Below are 15,772 nucleotides of genomic sequence, written 5' to 3'. Positions count from 1 at the left end.
AGGATGGACCAGTGCTGTTTTATGTTAACTCTAAAAGATGAACATCTGTCTTTGCAGCCCTCCTCTGCTAATGGGGTCTGTAGGTTAATACAGTGAAAGGGGTCCAGCTTTTGCGCTTCTTTGGAAGGGGGGGGGGAGCTACCGACAAATAATTATAACAGTGTCACGAGATTTGGTTTAGGAAACAATAAGAAAGAAAAGAGGAAATGGATACATGAGGCTCATTCTGACTTTGGTTTTCAGATCCTGGAGAGCACAGGTCTGTTAATATTAGTCCATTTGATAAAAACGATGTAAAGAGCAAACCTTTTCTTATGAGAATGTTAAAAGTTTAGAAAGAACCAGTGTGCAGCTTGTGGCTGAGGCTACACATTTAATTGCTGGTAAATGATGGATTTAACCCCCTGTTGTCGACTGCTTGATTTGCCATATAATGTTTTCAATTGTAGCAGTTGTCAATGAGGGGTTAATCACCTTCGAACAAGCGATTAAAATCCCACATGTATTTATTCATGAGTGGAAAGCGCAATGCCATGAAAAGGACAGTAATATACAGTAACCAATCAGACTTTAGTGGTCAATTTAGAACAGTCTGATCCTTAAAAGATGATTGGCTGCTGTGGGATAAAGTACTTTGATCATAATGTTCCTGTGCGCCCGAGCTATATCTATGTTGGCCTAGGAAATTATGGCAAAAAAATGGCCAAACTTTACCAGTTTTTGAAAACCTCAGAACTTACTTTGGTTATTTAGATGGGTTTGGGGGCATTTTTTCATGAACGTGACTGACTCGCTGTATACACAAATTCACTAACCCTGTTTTTTTTTCCTTGGTCTACTAAAAACAACGTGCGGCAATAGAGCTGGCAGTTTTCTTTGGGAGCACTACTCCACAAGGCCTTATTTGATTCTGATCCTCAGCTTGGCCTAACCTATCTTATACCGTGCAGCTGATGGAAGGACCTTCTCCAGAAAGAAGTAGGAGAGCAAGTTGAAATCATTTTCTGTGTCCAACAATGAGCTACTTTGACTCTTGCAAGTGCTTAGAATCTAACATATGTTTAACCCTTACTTGGCCCAAACAGGATAACTAATGTTAACCACAATCCTCCTAGATGTCACACCAAGCTTGGCCAACCAAGGTGGAAAGGAGGTTGCATTTAAGGTGCTTCATAGATCTGAAATTAAGGTCCGAATACCCAACTTCCAAATGATAATTCTTTAGGAAAATATATGTATATAAAAGTGCATTGCTACATCTTTTATCCGTACAACCTAATATCACCACATTTATCCCAAGAGGAGAAAAATTATTTGCTGGGAGATTGTTATGCCAAGATCCTCTGGCTTGATGATACCCGACCATACAACCAAGCGCCCTTAGACATGCAAGCATCTTCAGCTCTGTAACTGTCTGACTTGTGCAATAAAGAATGGGTGGCATTAAACAGTTGTACCCATCAAACAAGTCAAATGTTACTGCGCTGTGGGTCTTAGATTTAAATTGGGCAAGTTTATCTGCATAGGAGAAACAATGCCTGAAAAGAAAAGACAATCTGCTCAGATCAGTAAAATAATTATGCTAAAGCACCATTGTGTCAACTTCCATAATGATCTTTACATCCTATAGCCATGCATCGGCTGATCCATGTGTTTGCATTTATTTGTAAATCATCCCATCTTATCCACCAAATGCAGTTTTGAATTATACTTGTCAATTTAAAAGTCGAAGCAATTCTCAACGCTTGGAAATAGAGCTAACCTTTCCGGAGAAGCTTATAGGCAAATCCACTGTAGCAATAATCACTTCTAACAAATGATCAAAGAAAAAAATAAATCTTTCCTCCTAATAAGACTTTTTTTCATAAGGAAAAAAAAAATCCAATCCCCCGTTTTTTAAAATAGATAACAGCTCGAAGGCAAGTAGCAACCTAGGTATCAGAAGTTATTGTTTTATTGTTTGTTGTATGGAAATCAGAGTGATGTTCCAATTTCTGTTCTTGCTATCTTAAGACTCTGGAATAAGTTTGCGCTTGGCCTATGAAGACTCATTGTTCCGACCTAAAGTTTTTTAATATCAAGGCAAACACGGAGCATTAGATCGGGGAGGAGGGTGTCAAGCCCATGTGCACTCGGATGGTGCCAGCATGCCATCTCTATGCCTTTGTTCAAAGCTTAACAAAAATGGGCCGTCACACCATTTAAACTCAACAGGGCCTGTCGAATGGGTATCAACATCAGCCAATGCCTGTCACACACACACAGGGCTAAAAAAACTGTTTGAAAGCAAAGCTTATGTCTGCCGAAGAAGTAACACAGACTTAATAATCAACCTAATGCTAAAAAGTGCTTTAACATTTTTGGTATGAGGCAATAACGTTTTTGAGGAAATATTGTTAAACTCTTGTAAAAGTGATAACCAAATCCCTATTTTTTTTTACTTTTTATTATTCCCTCCCTATTTTCTTAAAACAAAAAATGCTTTTGCTGCCTTTAAGAGAAAGTGAAAAAAAACAAAAACCCAGAAGTCGTTTTTTTTCGCCCTCTGCTCAGGAGCGAGCTTCAGGATATCGTTGAACAAACAATAATGTAAACCGACTAACTATTCAAAGAAATGTTTATTTTATTCTGGTTTAATTAACTCTATGGAGCTTTTTGTTTTCCTTTTCTGACTGAGAAAGAACACCCCCACCACCACCACCTTTAGAAAGATTAACAGGCCTTAGCAAAGGTTTGATAATAATGCTGCAAAAAGTTGAAGCAATCTTTAAAAGACAAGTCCCAGTAAATCCAGGCAAAGCAATAAATATTTCGAAACTGCGTCCATCTTGATATGGGGCAGGCTGCCATGCACAGCAAAAATGTGGGAGGGTCTTAAAATTTGGCCAAACTTTTGAGGAAGGGTAGAAAAAATAATTCTGATTTCACTTAAAGAGACAGCTGAAAAAAGTCAACCAACAATTTTTCACCCAAGTCTAGACATCCCGTGTCAGTTATAGTCGTTGAACTTGTAACTGAAGCCGACAACATATTAAAGGCCAATCAGAGCTTGTGAGAGTTGAAACCTTCCAGTTGATACTTTCCTTGCACTCAGAGAGTTACATGGTCTCCCTTACACTCTGATTTTGTCAGTTTATTGCCTACATTTCAGCTGTCTCTCTCCTAGTCTCTACCCTGTCAGTTTCTGGGCTGCCAATTTCAACTTGAAGCTTGACTGGGCTGATCTGATGGAAATACCTCCAGGGAATACCCAGAAACTGATGAACAGTTATGTCAAGTCGATTTTGCACCATCGGGAAAAGGTAACCTCTGAGAGACGAAAACCAACAAGGTTAAAGAGACAGGGGGCTTTTACGTGTAATATCACTGATCTACATCTTGTTCACTGTTTCCCATCCTCTTGAAATTACAGCTGTCAGAATTAGTGTAACTGCTGAAGCAAAACTGCCGTTATAAGAAAAACAGAGCAGGCATTAAAAGTAGCAGCCTAATTGGTTTAATTACAAGGGACTACTCTATTTTAACATTTTTTTTTCTTCTAATGTTTTTTTTTTTTTAGTTACCCAATACGTTTCAAAAGAGAATTGGTTAAAGCCTCACAGATGAAACATGTCAACCCTGGAAAAATACCTTTGCGTTAATACCAAGGCCAACTACGAAATGTATTGGATGATTATTGACAAGAAAAAAAATAGGACTACTAAAATAAAAATAGTTGTACAGGGTTAAAAAGTTATTTGATATCATAGCAGATAACCCTTTAAAATTTGGTGCTGTAGCAGCGTACAAAGTCAAAATTAGATGTTTGACCATACAAAAAAATGTATGAAATATTTTGTGCTCAAAGGTAGATCCTAAAACCAGTTCTTTGTTACCTTGAGCAAGTCCCTCTGTCCAAACACTAGATTATAAGATCAATGGGAAGGGAACACTGCATATTGAACATCAACTGTAATACCTAAAAGCACAAATATCATACAAACTCAAACAACTTTCAGAAATACATTATTAATTGCTTTAAGTCAGTTGAAAAAAAAAAAAACTGCAGATGTGAAGAATGGCACATTGCAATTTTTTGTTCTTAAGTGTGTAACTGTAAACGGAGATGCTAATGAGCTGAGGTAGTGGGAAATTAATTCTGGACCAGGGACAGAAAAAGCCATGGAGTTCGTTTCTCACCCTGGTCCCAGTGGAGGTTTTTGTTCAGTGTTACAGTTTGACAGTCCCTGAAACATTCTAACCTCAGTTTACCTATCAAAGGATTTACTGACACATATCAACTGGGGTCTAAACTCACAAGCCATGGCTACCTCAACCTTATTCAATGTGCAAGTGTTAAACTGCACACCTCGTACTGCTGGCTGCTTGCTTTGAAACTTTATTTCCTCTTTTTAATGCTAAAATATTATCAACCAATGTGCAACCCTGAGTTGACACGCGGCCATTCTGCTTTATCACTTCTTATGTGCAAAAAAAAAAAAAAAAAGATCACAGCTTCCGGTCATTTATTTATTTAACCATCTGAGGTTCACAGGTTTAAACGGTAAGCTCTGCTAAGCATTACCTTTGACTTATAGCAAACTGTTGGCACTATATAAATCCTGTATAATAATAATAATAGAGGAGGAGATTTACTAAAACTGGAGCTTGCAAAATCTGGCTCAGCTCTGCATAGAAACCAATCAGCTTCCAGGTTTTATTGTCAAAGCTTAATTGAACAGGCTGAAATTAGAAGCTGATTGGCTACTATGCACAGCTGCACCAGATTTTTAGTAAATACCCCTCAAAGTGTTCTTGTGTTTTTTGGAACATAAATTTGGTTAACTCTACAATTGCTGAATGAGGGAATTGTATTTTTTTTTTTTAAACAAAAGAGTGCCTCTAATACTCATTGGCTGAAGCGTTAAGGTAATTTAGGGAATGATATCCTTAAAAAGAACCCAGCATCCAATCTGAACTTTTCAAATGAAAACATTCTGTAATTCAGCGTGTACCACAAGAAGAATGATTCAGAACTGGAGCGAAGGAAATGAGCACAAAATTACAGTTATTAATCATTTCGACCAATCAGAATTCTTGTTTGCTTTTTTTTTTTTTTAATGTATTTTGATAAATGACTGGCTGCTACTGACAGCTACTACTCTCTTTTATTCACATTATATGTTTTTTGACCAACAATGTCTGCTAATAACATACAGAAAACCATGTTCATTGTGCCCCTCTGATTTAGTTTCACTTCTTAAAAAGGACTTGACTTCCCTGATATCTGGTCTAAGCCCTGCCAAACTGCTTGCATACTGTCCAACACCTGGCTCCTAGAGTGATCACTTTGGACAATCTGATGGCAGTTGGTCAACACGTAGCCCAGAAGTTAGGCCCCTGGTAATATTAAACAAATAATAACAAATTTGCCATAATAAGGGGTTTCCAGATAACAAAGGTGCAATGCCTGCTTTGAGGCAGGACTAGATTTCAACGTTTAAAATGGCAGGCAGGTAAGCATTAAAGGAAATTTGTTACTAAAGAAACACATCCTTTTAACCCAACTGGGTTTTAAAAGAAAAAAAAAAAATAATAATTTAATATGGAGGAGATTTACTAAAACTGGTGCACACAGAATCTGGTGCAGCTGTACATAGTATCCAATCAGCTTCTAAGTTTTATTGTCAAAGTTTAAGACCACATTCACACTGAAGCGGCACGACTTTGGGGGCGGCCTGTGAAGTCGCATGCACCGCAACTTCGCCGCGACTTGCACGTGACTTGCATGGACTTCATATAATGAATGTCTATGCAAGTCGCTCCGAAGTCGCCACGAAGTAGTACAGGACCCCTTTTCTAAGTCGAAGCGACTTGTGTCGCTCCTATTAGAACAGGTCCTGTAGCACTGCATGGACCGCGATGGGCCGCGACTTGTCAGGCTGACAAGTCGTGGTAGTGTGAATGGAGACTAATTTAACAAGCTGAAGTTAGAAGCTGATTCGTTGCTATGCACATCTGCACTAAATTCTGTGTGCAACAGTTTTAGTAAATTGTCCCTATGAATCCATTTAATAAATAACCCCCAGATTCCGGCGTATGCGCATTGCTGGAAAAAGTAAACCATATCTAAGAGTCCGTTTTGTATATCCTCCTATTAAGTCGAGAGCTACCTTGTTGTCACGGAGCCATATTTGTTCTTCCCTTTCCCCTCCTAGTGCTAAACCGGATACTAGTACCAAGCCATTAATAAAGGTAATCGTATCTGTGTGACATGTTTGGCCGGCCTATGGCATTCTAGTTACCCTTTGTAGCACTGATTAATTAAATGTTTGAATTGTTTGATAAAGTCTACTGACCTAAGCCTGCAATGAATTTATTACATCAGCACTTTTATTCAAAGTTATATCTAATAAATCCTGACCTTTCTTTTCCTGTTTCTAAATCTTCGTGACATTGTTACGAAATGACCGCACCTTTCACCACATGATGTAACCTGAGTATTTCCCTTTTCTCTAGAAGATTCTAGTATCTTATACCTCTCTTCCTGTGTGGTTATCTATGACCAAAGCTCCTTAGTTGTGCAGCGTAGCTCATCTCGCTATCTGCTAGGCACTCCATGCAGCAACACAAAAAATTATTTGCTTTTGTGAATTCTGTCTAAAGGAAGATAATTTGTAATAGGTTCCTACAGGTTATTTAGGTGTCAGTTGTGAAACACGTAGACACAATCCAAATTCCAAAAGATCTTTCTGGAAAAAAATCCATCTAGAAACATATTTGGATCGTCCGAGAGTGCATGGGTATTCCTACAAAAGAGGGAAGGCGAAGAACAGAAATTCATCTTAGGTCCATCTAACTCATCTCCAAGCTAGGGGATGTCTGAAGAGGTTAAGGAGAACCTACAAACATAATATAATTACCAACTGGACAGAATGGATCAAATTCATCTTATATCTGTGGGCATTATAGGTTGGGGAAGATAGATTGGAAGTCACCCAGTTGATCAAAAATAAGGGTGTGTTAGAGGAATACTGCCAGGCAAATAAATTCCAAAATCTGTTTGGATATTGTTAATCAAGGGCAATGAGGGCAGTCTCCTCTTTGACCTGCACTCTCACCTCTGAAGAAGTTATATTTAATCCTTAATATATTCCAGATGCTGTAGAGCCTCTTGGGCAATTTATGCTATTGAATCTACTATGGGTGAGTACAGATGCCGAAGCAATCCAGCAGTTAATTTTACAAGCTGCTGTAAAAAAAAATGAAGCCTTTTGGTCCTACAAGTTGAAAGCCTATTATGACAAACCCAAGTGGGCTCCGTTTTTGGGAATTTAGTTATTTATTAACTTCTGGCCTTATTCAATAAAGACTAACAATTGGTAATAGTCATGTCAAGATTAACAGCGACCAATCAGAATCCATTATTTGCTGGTTTGACTTCAACAGAGTAAATTCTGATTGGTTGCACTTAGTTAGCACTTAGGATTTAGAAGTCTTTTGGAATAAGGCCAAAGTATAAAGAGCAGCTGTGTGTAGGAACGCATTAAAACAAAAAACAGAAATCAGCTTCCATCGATCTACCCGCTCCAAGCTTTTTTACTGCTGATTTCTGATTGGTTGCCTTGAATTAGTTCACAACATTGCTGTTAGCTATGTAATTAAATCAGCCTACTTGTGCTGCACTTACTATGAGTAGGTCAATGAAGACACATATCGCACACACACACACACACACAAACTGCATGTAAAGTTCCACATCAATAAACAGGCACCCACTGCCTGATCAACTATTTTCTTAAATAAATGCAGTTTAATTTGAGTTTTATTTTTATTTCAGAAGCAATGCTTTATGCCTGATTGTTCATACGAATAACATAACACTTCATTATTGGATGATTTGACAGATGGCTTTTCTGCCAACCAGACAGTCATTGCCAGCTTGCACGGTGCCTGTGCCACCCTGGGACTTACAATGCTGGCGCCCAGGAATCACTATTACATCTGATCTAACTTGTATAAGGGCACATTAAATAGCATGGCTAATAAAGTCTTGGATTCTAGGGGAGGAATGAGGTAATATGTTTCCCTTTTTCATTTGTTTGCTTCATTGGCAAATCTTATCAACGGGGACATTTCTGGCTGATTAAGGCAGTGATGTCATCAACTCTTGGACAAAAAAATCTGGCCATACACATTACGATCCAATGGTGCAATCTCCTTTAGATTTAGCAGAAATTATGCAAGGACGGCTTACCTGAATGGGTGTAAATTGAATGGATTGAATGGATTATGCAGTTGGTAAATTTTAAAGAAGGCTGGAGAGGGATTGTACGGTGCCATAGATGGCTCAAATTCCTGCAATAAACAGTAATGGAGATTCCTCCATCCACGTTGTTTGGCCAGTAGGCTAAACGAGAGAAATCAAGTTGTGTAGCAGACTTAACATAAGGAGGGATATGACCCCCTTCCCCAGCTATATGACATAAAACACTAGCCACATTTGGAGGGAGGTAGGGAGAAATTTGGAGGGAAAAAGTCCCAGTTGTGTGGCAATGAGAAGTTTTTGTAGATCTGTTAACCAATTTGCAGACATGAAGCCATGTCCATTTTTGTTTAATTCTGCTGAAGTTGAACTACCCCTAGTTAAGAACTAGTAAGAGCTTTACTTTTGTAAAAAGGGGATAAAATTCAACTGTGGGCATAAGCAAGCACCTCTGACACTCCTGCATTCTCATTACAACACTCCACACTGCAAGATCATCACAAGAGATGTACAAATTTGATGCAATGCTTATTTAAATTAAAGTAAAAATGAGCATCCTGATACTAAATGTGGAGTACCTCAACAGCCTCTTACAATAATCTGTGCATGTATGGGTAAAAGTAATTAACAAAAAATTCAGAATGAAGAAATTCGGTTTGGAATAACATACAAATTTTGTGCATTCTAGAGCCTGAAGCCGATCATTGGCAAACAGATCAACCATGAATCCTTATGACCAGGAACATTTAAAGCCATAGACTCTGGCCTTGCAGTACTTGATTTGAATGTCAACCAAAACACTACCTGCATGGAGTGTGCATGTTCTCCCTGTGCTTGCATGGGTTCCCTCTAGGTACTCTAGTTTCCTCTTACACTCCAAAGACATGCTGGTAGGGTAATTGGTTCCTGTCTATATTGTATGCATTTGAGAGAGGGACCTTAGATTGTAAGCTCCTTGAGTGCAGGGACTGATGTGACTTACAATATGTACAGTGCTGCATAACATGTCGAGACTATATAAATGTCTATAATAATAATAAGAAGAAGCAACGGGTGCTGTAATGGCTGCATGGTCTAGTTCAGACCTAAACAATTCTTGTTCCGTGCACTAGTTTCCTGCAAAACTATTACAACTAAAATGTTACTGTTAGTTCTTTAACAAAGGTTCTACATGACTATCACACATGAGACCTTGGCTTCGGTTCCACAAATCGCATAGCAGTTGACCATCAATAGGCCACTGAGACTATGACACTTATAGGCGGTTGCCGAAACTGCTCGATCGATTCTGTCTCTCTGCAGGCAAGTGAAAAATAATAAAAAATAGACTTTTAAAGTCTAAAACCATGTGATGAGAACTTCTAAAAGCTGTCAGGGTTAAACTATAGCATGGTGCCTTCAAACTGATCGGTCCGTGGATTTCCTACTAGGCAAAAAAAACATCTTCCTGTGTATGCTTATCATAACCTAACAGTTGTTTGCATAAGGTTTGTAAAAGGTGTCAGTATGAGATATCCCACTGGTAGAAATAACGGAGTTTTTAGTTGTTATTGAGAATGTTTCAGGAAAGTCAGAAAAGGTCCTTGCAGCACTGATATCCTGAGTTCAGCTACAACCTGAATCCCATCTGTGTGTGTGCATGCTCTCCATGAATTTGCAGGGGTTTGCCCAGGAACTCTGGTTCCCACAACCGAAAGGCATCCTGGAATTTTACTGGCCGTGGCCTAAACTGTCCTCTAGACATGTACGTCCGTAAGAGTGTGTTGAAACATTAGACCGTGAGCCACCCTGATGCAAACCATTCACCGTTTTGTGCTGCGTAATACATTGACGCTATGTAAAAATGGGTAAGGGGTCATCTTAAATACCTTCCAAATTAACCCTATCCATCGCAAGGCCCTGGAGCTTCGTATATCAAGCACCAAACCCCGAGATGCACTCTGACATTTCATAATCACTGTGCCGAGTCTCTGTCACAGTGGATTTTAGGAAGGGGGCTCCGCATGTAAAGCTCTCTTTGAAAACTGCTGTATCACCTACCAGGGAAGTTGATCTGCAGCCGCGCTGTCAAATCACCGGGAGGCTGTGACAAAGGGGAACTGTCTGCGTACAAGGTGTAACGACATAACAGACACCTTGAATCCTGTCACATCTCATAGACTGCATGTTCGCACCTAGCTAACTGCTCCCACAGTGACACTTGGCGTTCCAAACTCGACAAGGGAATTGTCTTTAAACCCAAAGCAACACCTGTATGTGGAGACGCTCCAAATCAACAGCTGTACGCAGATGCCAATGTGTTCGAAAAACTGGGGGGGCGTGCAGAAGTTTAAAGGTGGATAATTGTACGATAAGTGCACCTGAGAGCAGAGGAATATCTTTTCCGTATTCACTGAAAACGGGCTGTTATTCTAGGTTACCGAACCCTGAGATACAAGAAGGCCTGCCAATTCTGAAAAGACATTCTAATTGAAGGTCTAATTATATAATGGTAGCTATATTTGTAAACTGGGGGGAAAAAAATAAGGCTTAACTGCGGCCAGATTATAATACCGACTTACGATGTTTTTGAATCTCAAAAATTCGTAAGAGCGTTGGCTTTACACGTGTGAGAGTATTGTATGTATGTTAGGCTTGTTTTGCTAGAGCTTTCGTTTTGCTTTTCACACAAAGGTGATATTATCGGTCGTTCATTTTTTTAGTTAATAACACTTTGACCTTATGCCAAACCCAGATGCATTGGACATCACAGGAACTGACTGGAGATAGTTTAGAACAATACGTATAATTATAAAATTAAAACGTGATAACATTTCATGTTCGTTTTCATTTTAGATACATACGTATCATTCTAAACTGCAGGTTTCTATGGTGTTCTGTGCATTTGAGTTTGATCTAGGGTCAAGGTAATATTAACTATAATTATGAATAATCAAAATTATCATCAAAAGCAAAATGAAAACTCTAGCCAAACAAGCCTAACAGACATGCAATACTCAACACTTGGGCTTGGTGTAATATTCTTACAGCCCCTTTATGTCCCTTACTTTGTACACTAGAAAAAGTTGTTACTGTCTCACAACAGTAATCATATATTTAGTTTATGCATATATGACCTATAGCTTGTATATATGGAATGCCTCTGATAGGCATAGTCCTTATGCACTCAACACTTGGTTTTGGTGTAATATTGTTACAGCCTCTCCCACTTTTTAGAGTAGAAAAAGTCATTACTATCCTAAATCAGTCATCATATATAACTTCATGCATGTATGACTTATAGCTTTTATACATTCAAAGCCTCTGATACGCAAAGCTCATATAAACCCAACACTTATATTTGGTGTAATATTGTTACAACTCCTGTATGCCTCTCACCTTGTAGAGTAGTAATAGTCGTCACTATCTTATAACAGTCATCATATATCATTTTATGCATGTATAATTTATATCTTTTATAGATTTGAAGCCTCTGATACGCAAAGCTCATATAAACCCAACACTTGGATTTGGTGTAAAATTGTTACAACCCCTGTATGCCTCTCACCTTGTAGAGTAGTAATAGTCGTCACTATCTTACAACAGTCATCATATATAATTTTATGCATGTATAACTTATAGCTTTTATACATTCAATGCCTCTGATACGCAAAGCTCATATAAACCCAACACTTATATTTGGTGTAATATTGTTACAACCCCTGTATGCCTCTCACCTTGTAGAGTAGTAATAGTCGTCACTATCTTACAACAGTCATTATATATAATTTTATGCATGTATAACTTATAGTTTTTATACATTCAAAGCCTCTGATACGCAAAGCTCATATAAACCCAACACTTGGATTTGGAGTAAAATTGTTATAACCCCTGTATGCCTCTCACCTTGTAGAGTAGTAATAGTCGTCACTATCTTACAAAAGTCATCATATATAACTTCATGCATGTATGACTTATAGCTTTTATACATTCAAAGCCTCTGATACGCAAAGCTCATATAAACCCAACTCTTGGATTTGGTGTAAAATTGTTACAATCCCTGTATGCCTCTCACTTTGTAGAGTAGAAAAAGTCATTACTATCCTAAAACAATAATGATATATAACTTCATGCATGTACGACTTATACCTTTTATACATCCTAAGCCTCTGATATGCAAAGCTCATATAAACCCAACATTTCGATTTGGTGTAATATTGTTACAACCCCTGTATGCCTCTCACTTTGTAGAGTACTAATAATCGTTACTATCTTACAACAGTCATTATATATAACTTCAAGCATGTATGACTTATAGCTTCATACATCTGAAGCCTCTGATAGGCATAGCCCACTTTTTTTCTGCTTCTGCTAGCTCCCGTTGGGTAAGTGAAACATATGTTTGGAGAAGTATTAAGAGACTGTCTCCTCTGTTCAGTAAATTGCCCAAGCTTTAGCAGCCCTGCATCGAGAACATGTTACATCTCTGTTGCAGGCGGCAGAGACGAGAGAGTTATTCTGACAAGTCTGATGACATCCAGTGAGTGAAGTTTTGGGATTCTGGGTGGGGGGGCTCTCTTTTTGGCCTTACCCCGCTGGGCAGACCACATACCCACTGATCTCTCCAGCACACAGGCCTCTCATCACACAGGGGGTACAGAGATGGGCTAGCATTGTACCAGGGATTCTTTTTTTTTTTTTTTTAACATGTAAATTCTTTGGGAACAATTACGTCTAGGGATCTTGAAAGAAAACTCAATAAAACGCAGATCTTATCTGTTGAGTGAAAGTACTTAATTCACAAGGAGTTAAGCAGTTTTTCCAGCATTGCTCTGTAGGTTAATATCACAGCTGCCCAGTAAAACCTCTCTTTAACAAAAGGCTCCCTTTGCAAACCGAATCCTGAACCCCCTCCTCCCCAAGTGTCCAAAGGTGTTTACTGAAGTAAATCTGCCTAAATCCTCCATCGCTTGGGTCATGGGGATAGAGAGAGGGAGGAGGGGGGGAGAGCTGAAGGTGTAGGGATAATCCCTTTTTGTACCAATGTTCCTGGACCGTCTGGGAACAGAATCACAAATCTGTGTCACATGTTTCTTTAAAACTTGTAACATCTCGTTCTTTTTTTTTTTTTTTTTTTTTAAAGAATGCAAAAGATGCTCAATAAGCATAACTACCTGTGTATAGAAAAAAAACACAGGAAACAAAAATTGCTTTAAAATGAGATCCAATAACAAAATAATTGTTAAATAATCAAGATATCTTGCTTATTCTTTTATTATTTTTCACCTTTTTTTTCCATTCTTTTAACTCCAACAATTTTTAACGACACAACAATCTGCTTCAGATTTCCACAGCTAGTACCTGTCTTTTCAATACTAATCAGCCACATAATTAAAACAAGCTTTTTCCTACATTTTAAGCTTATTTCCTAATATGCTGCAACATTTTTCGGGGACTTTTAGGTTACAAAACAATCAAATAAAAAAATACAAAATGTGTTTTTCTCTTTCCAATTTTCAGTTGTTATTAGATATATATATATATATATATATATATATATATAGTGCATGGAGGTCCTCCAAGCCAACGTTTTTGGCCTTGGAAACAGAATCACAGCAGCAATGCCCTTGGAATTTATTTTAAAACAGGGGTCAGTTTGGGCAACTAGGCTTGAGGCAAAAATAACTTCATATTTATACACAAATCTCTATTTTCTTCATTTTACAGTGGAAGCTCACTCATCAAAAAAAAGTAAATTGTCACTCGAAAACTGCGTCCATTAACTGTGCAATTCGTATCTCAAGTTGCAATTTCATCTCACTAATTGATCTGTTATTGCCAAGCCTTCGGAAAGACAGTTGTGTGCAAGGTAAAGTGAGAAGAACTTGCCAGGAAGACCCCTGACGCCCCTTTCACCCGCAAACTTAACGGCAACATTTTAGACTCTTTTAATAAACCTGAAAATTCTGACAGCTACGTCTGCTATAAGCTTAAATACTCCTCTGCACTTAGAATTCCTTTAAAAATAAACCCCTCATTAAAAGTAAAAATATATCCAGAGCTTCTGTGTATTTTTGGGGAGGGGGGCTGGCTTGTGTTGCCCTTTTTTTTTTTTGTTACTCATCTGAAACACTGCATAGATGAGTGAATTAAAGATATTTCCTGCTCATTATCCACATAAAATCTCACACCATTTCACTTGACAAACAAGCACCTTACTCTGAAATCACAGTTATAATTGTAAAAAGTCTTCAGCAGGACAAGAGGAAAAATCAGTGTTGGGTTTTAGTGTGTAAAGTAAATAAACAAGTAAAAGTAAAAAAAAAAAAAAAAAAGAAAAAAAGCAAAAAAAAAAAAAAAAAAAAAGAAAAGAAGAATACAGTTTCTGCCGAACATGCCAGCCAAGAAAAATATGTTGAAGCTCATTTACTTTTTTACATTGATGCTGCCACTGCTGAGTATTTAGCAGTGGAAAATCAGAGGTTATGGCGCCTTCTATTTCATTCTTCAAGGACAGAAGGCCACCTAGTGCTGGGTGCAGGTCACCATTTAAGATGGTTGCATGAAGTGAATTTTTTCTTTATCTAATCAGCTTGCCTGGTTTTATTGACATTAGTCTTGCAAGGCAGGCCGCAACTTCTAGAGAACTACAAGTCCCAGAATACTACGCTAATAATACACATTTTAAATTAATATAAAAAATTATGAGAAGAACTCAAGAAATGGTTAGTTTTTATTGCAGCTGAAGTGTATTCACACCTGATCTTGCTTGTGGTAGTCCCCAGCTTCTCCCAACTTTTGAGATACTACAACTCCCAGCATGTGTAATAATAGTATAATCATCATTTATTCATATTGACATTTTTAGCTTACTCTAAGGGTATGTCCCACCTTCCAGACAGATGGGGAACTACGGTTGTTTTGGAACCACAAGCCCCAGAATGCCCTGAGGCTGTTAGAGTACCTTCGCACCTCTAGCTCCCCCAGCATCTAGGAGACCGCAGGTTGACCAGGCCTGACTAATCTGTCTGTGACACTTCTTTTTTGCCTGAAGTCCTAAAGCAAAGGCCACGAATAGTCCCCTGTTGTAACACTATCTGGCTGTCAGTAGGGCCAAGGATGCTATATAAGGCTTGTAACTAGGGGAAGCCTAACAAACAACTACAAACACCTAAGTTATTTTACTCAGACTACATACACCCTGTGCTCCCCCCCTACCCCAACATCTCACTCTTTTTTTTTTTTTTCTTTTCATCTTGGCTTTCTGTTGCAGAATGCAAATGTACCCTGCCGGCGGTGAAAGGGCTGAATTGTGATTAAGGAGAAGAAGAGTTCCTTTCTTTGTTCATCCCTCAGGGGATGTTTACTGGGAGAGACACAGCGGATCAGATATGAAAGGCATTCAGGTCAGCATTGATGTGAACGAAAGTGAAATGGTACCTAAGGCATCCACAGGACCACAGTGTCAGGGGTTCAGTTAACGGTGCAGCAGCAGCAGTGCAAAGGGGGTTGCTGCTGTGTGATTGTGTCACTGTGTGTGTGTGTATG

The 15,772-nt window shown here is 38.5% G+C and overlaps 1 protein-coding gene across 3 annotated transcripts in view; it reads right to left on the bottom strand.

Annotated features, from left to right (window-relative positions):
* The window catches only part of ZEB2 (zinc finger E-box binding homeobox 2), a 193,073-nt gene that overhangs the window by 167,494 nt on the left and 9,807 nt on the right, over nucleotides 1-15,772 (bottom strand). The gene's annotated exons all lie outside the window — the stretch shown is intronic.

Source organism: Pelophylax lessonae (assembly GCF_965119305.1).
Source record: "Pelophylax lessonae genome assembly, chromosome: 6".
NCBI classification, from domain to species: Eukaryota; Metazoa; Chordata; class Amphibia; order Anura; family Ranidae; genus Pelophylax; species Pelophylax lessonae.
Note: the sequence above shows the minus strand (reverse complement) of the source record. Positions and strands in the feature narration are given on the sequence as shown.